The sequence below is a fragment of the Chenopodium album genome, chromosome 4, assembly GCF_948465745.1.
Source record: "Chenopodium album chromosome 4, dcCheAlbu1.1, whole genome shotgun sequence".
NCBI classification, from domain to species: Eukaryota; Viridiplantae; Streptophyta; class Magnoliopsida; order Caryophyllales; family Amaranthaceae; genus Chenopodium; species Chenopodium album.
The window spans coordinates 14,442,317-14,451,876 of record NC_137837.1 but is presented as its reverse complement, the minus strand read 5'-3'; positions in this window follow the sequence as shown (position 1 = coordinate 14,451,876).

The window sequence follows — 9,560 nt, the reverse complement described above, 5'->3', positions numbered from 1 at the left end:
GCGGCGGCAAAGAGCGAAGAGAGAGATTGAGATTTGAGAGGATGAGAGTGCGTGATTTTGAATATGGTTTTGTTTTGTTTCTTTTCCCTTCCAGTGCTGAATGTCCGTTTTTTTTTTTTTTTAATTTTTTTTTTTTTTTTTTTTTAAAAATAAAATTTGCTAGGTCACGTGACCTACCTGGACCAAGGGTAGGTCCGCCACTGGGTCGTATACTCTTTAAAAAATCGACACTAATGTAGTCTATGTAGATGATAATTAATCTCTTATATCTATTATGCTAAAGTTGCATACTATATATATATATATATATATATATATATATATATATATATGCAACGATAACATTATTACAAATTACGTACATACAAAATAATACTCAATTTTACAAATTTCTCAAAATTAGAATTCAAACATAGCTCATATCAATCCTTATTATTTGTTTCTTGCCAAGACTTCTCTCATAAGTTCCTTTGGGGCTGTGTAATCAAGCGAAACAAACGTCATGAGAAAACACACAAAAAGGAAAGTAAGAAGTGTTAAATTGTAGCAAGAGGTTGCATGTATATATAATCGAACATATATCGCACATTTTACCTGCCAAACCAGTGAACTTTTCAAATTGTATGAAAGCTTGATTAATGAACATTTCTATTCCATAAACAATAGTAGCTCCTGAATTTTGAGCTTCTGCATCGAATACAAGGGAGTAATGCTTTAGAGCTTTCTGCAAAAGAAACACAAATTCTATTCACATTAGTATTATGGAGTATAATGAATATAATAAAGTTAGTGCAAACTAATGCAAATTTAAATGCATGTATTCGTAATCAATGTTGTTGAACTGAATGAACAAAACCCTTATAAAAAAAGCATGTGCATGTATATCTATTTTACTATAATGAATACTCTTGAGAACCAAAGGATAATACTCCATTCGTTACGTATATATAACTCGCAACAAACATAAAGATTGCGTACTCCTAGGCAAAAGATGGTAAGTGTAATTAATGAAAATAAGGGCCTGTGTTTAGTATTAATCCAACCCAAAAAAAAAAAAAAAAAAATAAATCAAACACAACCACCTAGCAGGCTAGCACCACGAAACCAACACCACCTAGTACCATACCACCACCACCTAGTTGCACCACCACCGCCACTTAGTAGCACCACAATCAAACCCAAAAAATTCGAACCACCAATACCACCATCTAGCACCGCGAAACCACCCACCACCACCACGAAACCATCCAACACCACCACCTAGCTCAACCCAGAACTCGAACTTGAACCCTAAACCCAAAATCCACAACCGACGAACCCTAAACTCAAAATTCACAACTCGAAATCTAAACCCAAAATCCACCACCGACGAACCCTAAACCCAAAATCCACAACCCAAAACTCGAACTCGAACCCACAACCCAAAAAACCCGCCTAGCACCACAAACTAATGCCTTTTCTATCATCTATTAAAGCTTTAATTGGTCAAATTTAATCACCAAAACTCTAGATCTAGAATTTTCATGGTTAAATTTGACCATGCATAAAACCTTCAAATATGTGCTTCACCGGCAATGACGAAACACCAAGAAGAAGAAGAGAGAGAAAACAGAGGCGGCACAACTAACAAAAGGGACGACGGCGGTGACTTCTGGCGACGGTGGTGGTCTCCATAGAATGTTGCGGTCGAATCGAGGAGAGATGAGCAAATATGAAAAATTTATGGGTTGAAGAACATAGAATGGAGATCGGTGGTGGTAGTGGTGGTTGCCAATGAAGATGAGAATGAATTTAGATGAAAGGGGAATAATGTTAATCAGTGTTAGGGTTTAAGTTAATAAGTTAAAATAAATAGTTTAATTAGAGTGTTTAAAATAAAAAGTAAGGTAATTTTGTAAAATAACACATAAAAACTTACTATAAAAGTTTAAAAGTTTTTCTCAAAAAAAAAGTTTAAAAGTTTGTAGCGAGTATTATGTAACGGTCATTTTTAGTAATTGTTGTGAATAATATGTAAAGAGGGAGTAAGAGAATCATATCCTTAAAATGCTTAATCCATCTATGACGACATCAAGGCCATCAATACTAAATTCTTACCACTAGACCCATCATGCATGTCTCAAATTTCTCCTTATATTATACTTCCTCCAGTTTCTATATAATGTCCGTTAGCCATTTTTAATCAAAAACGTTCAACATTATCAACTTTTTTGATTACAGGGCAATATTGTTGAAGTATATCATACCAAACAACAAGTGTAAGTGTCCCACATTAATAAAAGTTGAGATAGTCAAACGCTTTTTAAGGCCAAGGGGCTAAACCTCCTATTGTCATATGGTTTTGGGATGAAACTTTATTTAAATTTGTGAAGTGGACTCTCTCTCTTGATTTGCGGGTGCGGCTAGACCCGTATTTGATATAGTATGAAAGTCAGGCCTGGTTTTGGTATGAAACCTACCTCCTTTTATTAGACTTCTGAAGTGCATTCTCTGTCTTGATTTGCGGGACCCTTATTTGACAAATATGGTTTGTTAAATTTCACTTTCATGAAATACTTAGATAATTAAAAAAAAAAATCAATAGAATAAGAATACTATCATCACAAGTAAGATCATTGACGATAAATAGTCAAATATACTACGGTATCTTATTTATCAGGTATTCAGGTGTGAAGGTATTAATAGGAAATATGGTTACCTTAGAAATAACCATCTTATCAATATTTGGTTGCATTCCAACAGGTGTAGCATTTGCCAAAACCAGGCCCTCTTCCGGAGCGAAAAGGGTACACATAGACATAGTCTCTTTACGTAATATTAATGAATTAAGTTATTTTTGCTGATATCGATCATATTATATTTACCGAATTAAATTTTATAATGCTAATTTGTAATTGATTTTACTGAAATTAATTTTTCTAGCTAAACCTAAGCTTATTGATAAAACTGATCGATTTGATTTTATATTTATTCTTTAAAACTACTAAATTAAATCTTATTGATAAAGAACTCTACTATTTAACTCAATTTATTTTTCTATAATTAAATGATTTTTCAAACTAAGCTTAACTTAGGGCACATCAAATTTTAGATGTTATAAGTTTAGATTGGTTTGGTTCAGGAAAAATAAGTTCTAATAAGGGTTATTTAATACAAATTACAACGAAAATAAGTTTAAATAAAGTCTAAAAGTTCAGGTAAGTTGGATAAGATAAGATAAGTTCATATAAGTGAAAATCAAGTGCATAAAACACACCCTTATTTTCTTTGAATTGAAGTTCTTTTTTAACTTAATTATTTTATTTATTATTAATATAAGGTGAAGAGAAAAGAGTCTTATTTTAGTAGTAAATTAAAATTGGATATTCATCATTAGCTCTCATTTTAACCAAATTCTATCTGTTCTAAAACATATCTTGCCTAAATTAATTAAACCATCCCTCCATTTCTATAACTAGGGGGGGGGGGTATAAGGGGAAGGGATTAAAATGGGTTTTAAAACACTAAGGGGTTGTTTGGTTGGGGTTAATCATCAAAGGGAATGGGAATCAACTGCCCCCATTCCCTTTGTTGTTGTTTGTTAGACCATATTTTTCATTCCCTTTCCCCTCTTCATTCCCCAAAATCCCTCCAACTCCATTCCCCACCCCCCTAGACTTTCCCATTCCTATTCCTTGGCCACCACTACACCACCATACCACCACCCTTCCACCTTTTCAACTTATCGGAAACCCGCACCACCACACCACGGCCAGCCGCGCCTCCCTTCCCCTTCCCCTCACGCTAGCCGCGCCTCCCTTCCCCTCCCCTCACAGCCGGCCGCGCTTCCCTTCCTCTTCCTCTCACCGTATCGCACTTCCCCTTCCCCTCGCCGCGTCGCCGCGCCTCCCTTCCCCTCGCTGCGTCGCCTAGGGTTTCGAGGGTGGGGGAAGGTCGGACGGCCGATTTTTCGGGGAGTGAATGATGTTTTTCGGGGGAGGGGAGTTTCTAGGGTTTTTCAGGGCTGATCTCCGGGGAAGAAACGGTTGCGCGGAGGCCGACGAATGGGAGGCGACGGTGAGGGGAAAGACGGCGAAGGTGTGGCTGGTGGTTTGGTGGTCGGATGGTGGCTAGAAAAGGTGGAACGTGGGTGGTTGTGTGGTGGTGGGTTGATGGGATTCTTTCCCTTTGTTTTTAAAACAAACAACATAGAGAATATTAGGTGATTTCATTCCATTCTCTACCATTCCCTTTGTTCATTCCATTATGTTTACCCCGGGTGAACCAAACGACCCCTAAATTACCCTTAATGAAATTGAAAAAGTAAGGAGAAGGGTAGAAGTTAGTAAGGGTATTTTTATAAATTTATTACTTATCCCTAATTTCTTTCCCCTACTTACCAAACATGGGATAAAGATTATTTATCCTTGTCCCACCTATCAATCCCCTATCTTTATCCTCCCTTCTTATCCTTCTTATTCCCATCCTTCCAACCAAACGCCCCGTTATTGAAAAAAACCAACCACCTACTTCTTCCTCCGCCACCCCCTGCCCGCCCAGCCTCGACCCCCTGCTACTAGCCGGCGCCGGCCACACCTACCCATGAACTGAACACTACGTCACTGACTTACGCCGTCAATCGTCCCTCACCGATGTCAATGACTCACAATCCCCATTAACAGAACACCCACCACCATCATCATCATTTTAACCATTGGAGCAAATATGATTAGCCTGTAACAACTTTAAGGCGGCGGAATCCCAATATTTGCTTTTGGATGTTCGTCTGAGGTTTTACCGCATGTACACATGAATCTAGAGCTAACTTCACGAACTCTAGGTCGAGATCGACGAGGTTATTGGGGATTTGTCGGCATTGGAATTGAAAGTTTAATTAGATGATATTTGGTGTTTAGGGTTTTTCAACGCCATTGTTTGTGGGCTCATTGTTATTGTAATTAAGGAAATTTGGGGTGAATTGGGTGAAATAGAATCGATTAGGGGATTGTCATCGGGGGTTTCGGTTGGGGATGGTTGGGGCATTTCAAGGGTTGGGGAGGGTTTTTAAAGGGTTTAGAGTTTCGTGGGGGGTAAGGAGGGGGATGGTGGTTCGTGCGGCGCCGGAGGAAGGGAGATCGAGGCTGGGGGTGTGGGTGGTGGCTTGCAGTTGGATAGTTGTGGTAGCTCGGGGAAAGTGTCACTAGTAGAAAAATACAAAAAGGCAACCCCCAAATGGCACCGGTTCAGGCCAAACCGGTGCCAAAAATAGGCTAAAAAAAGTGCGGGTTAATGAACCAAGACATAAGGCACCGGTTCACTTCAAACCGGTGCCAAATACATAAAGGCCACCGGTTTGAATCGGTGCCTTTTTGAACCGGAGCCATAAAAAAAAAAAAAAAACCGATCCCTCTTTAAATCCCCCCCAACCCTAATACTCCTTTCCTCTCATCAGTACCTTTCTCTCTCCTCTCATCCTCTTTCTCTCTCATCTCCTCTCCTCCTCTTTCTCCCTTCTCGATCTCCTTCTCCTCTCCTCTCCTCCTCTTTCTCCCTTCTCGATCTCCTTCACCTCCTTCTCTTTCTATTTATCTTTCTCGATCTCCTTCTTCTCCTTCTAATTCTCTGTAAATTTGACTTGTACAAAAGATCTTCTTTGTCCTACACAAAAGATCTTCTCCTTCTAAAGCTATCTGGGTTTTTGAAGACCACATGCAACACCGATGCCAATCAAATTTATGGGTTTTGTTTTAATTTTCTGGGTTTTTGTTTTAATTGATTTTTTAATCGATTTTTTAAAAATTGTAATCGGTTTAAATTCTTTTTTTTTTTTTTTTCTGGGTTATTGTTTTGATCGATTTCAATCGAATTTCTGGGTTATTGTTTTGATTTCAATCGAATTTTTGGGTTTTTTTTAAAAAACTTTTAATCGATTTTAATTAGAATCGAATTTTTAATCTATTTTTTTTTTATTTTAATCAAAATTTTAATCAATTTCGATTTTGATTTTTTTTTTCAGATTTTAATCGAATTTTTTTTCGATTTCAATTTTTTTTGTTTTCTGGGTTTTTTAATTTCGATTTAAATTTTTTTCAATTTTCGGGTTTATTCGAATACTGGATTTAAATGGATTTCAAATTTTTTTTCATTTTCTGGGTTTAATTTTTTTTTTTCTGGGTTTTTTTTTTTCGATTTCAAGTTTTTTTTTTCTGGGTTTTTTTTCGATTTCAAGTTTTTTTTTCTGGGTTTTTTTTCGATTTCAAGTTTTTTTTCTGGGTTTTTTCGATTTAAATTTTTTCTGGGTTTGAATTTTTTTTCAATATTTGGGAATAAATTTCTGGGCTTTTTTTTTCAAAGTTTAATTATATTAATCGATTTTTTTTTGTTTTAATTGGTGCAGGTATGAATTCTAGATCTGAAATCGAAGAAGCAAGATACAAGAATGAATGGGTTTTTTTTTTGGATTTATATTGTAATTTTTTAAAAAAATTTATATTGTAACTTTTTTTTATTTATATGCTGTAATCGAAGTTTTTATATGTTGTAATATTTTTTTGATCATATACTGCAAATTTTGATGATGATTGATATTGGCTTTATGTTTTGATGTTGTTATTTATTTTAGGCTTTTTAATTTTTAGATGGAAAATATATATATATTTGGGCATTTTTAGCATCGGTTAACTGGTGCCAAAAACAACAAAAAATTTTTTGTTGACCATTTTTGGCACCGGTTTGAACCGGTGCCTTATTAAACCACTTTTGGCACCCCCCACATTGACACCGGTTCAAACCGGTGCCTTAGGCCGGGTTTGAACCGGTGCCAATTTTATTTTTTCACGTAGTGTGTGTGTGTGATTGATGGTTTCTATTTTTAAAAATAATTTAATTGTTAAAAAATGAAGGAAATAAAAATATGATTTTTAAGGGTATATTAGTCAATTTGCCTTTTAATAACTTTGGTTAGGCCTGAAATTATAGATTAAATTCATTAGTGTCACCATTGAATTAGTAACACGAGTAGTTGATTGCCAAAGATAATTTGTTTTTTTTTTTTTTTTTTTTTGCTATTTACCATTGAGAAAAATAAAAACCTTAATAACACCATTGAGAATTTCCCTTTAAATTTTGATGTAATTTATGCTTTTGGCGATTTTACTGCACAAATCTAAAGTACTAAAAGTGAGTCAATGTGTGGGCATTATTATAATTTGATAAGTGAATGATATGTGCATTTGTTAGACGATCAGGATATTTGATGCATTTTTGTTACAAACCTTAAGGATTCATAGTGCATTTGAAAGTTTTCAAGCTCTATTCATTTCACCTTTAAAAAATAACATTAAGTAAAAATAATCTCAATTCAGTAAAAATAAGTTCAGTTTAGTAAAATTCAGTAAGTATAAAGAAGAAATATACTCGTAATAGAAAATAAGTAAAAATATTTTCATTTCAGCAAAAATAATTTCAGTTTAGTAAAAATAATTTAAGCTTAGTAAAAATAATTTCAATTCAGTAAAAATATTTTAGTTTAGCAAAAATAAGGTAAAGTGAACGGGGCTATTTTACATTTTAATTTAGAGACATTATGCTCTGATTTATATGATTGTGTGAATCATGCATTAGCAATTTAGCATATAGTCAGACTACTCAAATATATTTTTATGTACTCCGTAATTAATTAAGAATGATTTGGGATATATATATATATATATATATATATATATATATATATATATATATATATATATATATAGAACCAAGTTATAATGAGAACCAAGGCTAAAATAAGAACTAGGAACTAATCTAGGCCCTTAGATCATGTTAATCCGACGGCTCACATGCTTCCCATGTCATTAATGGCATTTTTGTAAGGAAAAATACACTTTAATAATCCCAACTATGGGCAATTTACCTACAATAATCCCAACTATTGATTATTCGACAATAATCCTAACTATTAGGTGAGTTTTCCTCCAGCAGTCCCAAAAACCGGTTACCTGCTAAAAGGGAAAACTCTTTTTTTTTTTTTTAAAATGCCACATGTCAACACATGATTGGCTTAATATAAAAAAAATAAAATAAAAAGAAAAAAAAAAAATCAAAAGTCATCCCAGCCACCCCCCTCCTCCCTTCAACCACCTTACACCCACCATGAAACCCTAGGCCATGGTGGCTCATGCTTTTTCTTCGCCTAACACCGCGGCCTCACCGCCTCGACCGTTCACCTACCCCCTCCGACCAATTGCAGCAGCGCAGCCCCACGCTGCTGTTCTCAACCACCACGAAACTCCCTTCGATCTTTCTCCTTCTCATGCCTCTTTCTCTCTCCTCCGTTGACGAACACACACAAACACCCACGCTGACGAACACCCACAAACACCGACGAACACCCACGAACACCGACGAGCAACCACTGAATTCTCACGAACACCAACGAATACCCACGAACACCCACGAATACCCACGCTGCGATTTGGGGCTAATGGTGGTTTCACGGGCAAGGGCTTGGTGTTTTGGCCGGTTTCGGGGGTGCGGCTGGTCGTGGGAGCCGTTTCCGACTTGGGTGGCTGGAGAAGGTGGTGTTTTAGGGTTGGGCGGCGGAGGTGGAGGTGGTGGTTGGGCGGCAAGAGGTGGAGGTGTTGGTTAGGGGTGGCTGCCATAATTTTTTTTTTAGTTTCTTTTTTTTGTTTTTTTTTAAAATTTTTTTTGGAACCACTTACACGCTGACACGTGTCAAACAACCTACAATAATAGGTTGTTGACTTTTGTTGACCGGTTTGGGACTGCTAGAGGAAAACTGACCTAATAGTTAGGATTATTGTAGAATAATCAATAGTTGGGATTATTGTAGGTAAATCGCCCATAGTTGGGATTATTAAAGTGTATTTTTCCTTTTTGTAATATTTGAATGTTACAAACTGATTCCCAGTTTTATTTCTAAAAAGTAAATAAAAAGTTAGTAAAAGTAAATGAAATCAGTCATAAAGTAAATGAAATTGCCTTAAAAGTTTAAAAACTGGAAAAAAGTTGCAAAAAACGCATAATTACGAAAATGCCATTAATGAATGCGGGTGAAACGTGAGCCATCAGATTGAGTGCGATCAATGGCTGAGATTGGTTCTTAGTTCCTATTATTCACCTTGGTTCTCACATGATATATATATATATATATATATATATATATATATATATATATATATATGTGGAAAAATAGACAAAAATAATCTCAACTTTGGATTATTTTTAAATAATCCGAACTTTGAGGGGTATTCGCTTTAATTGGTCCCACCTAATAACCTAACTTGTTATTATAGACACATGTCATAATTGATTGAAAAAAAAAATTAAAATAGAAAAAAAAATCTGAAAAAAAAGAAGAAAAACTGAAAAACCCAGCCAATAACCCTCATAGGCTCACAACCCTTCAACTCTCCAGGCCTGTCGACAACCCTTCGACTCTCCGGCATCCCCCACCCTAAACCATCGGAATCTTTCCTTCACCATGACCCACCCATCAAAATTGCCCCCCCCCCCCACCCGAAAGCCACCCCTTCCTTTTCTCTAATCTGGAAAAAGTCGTT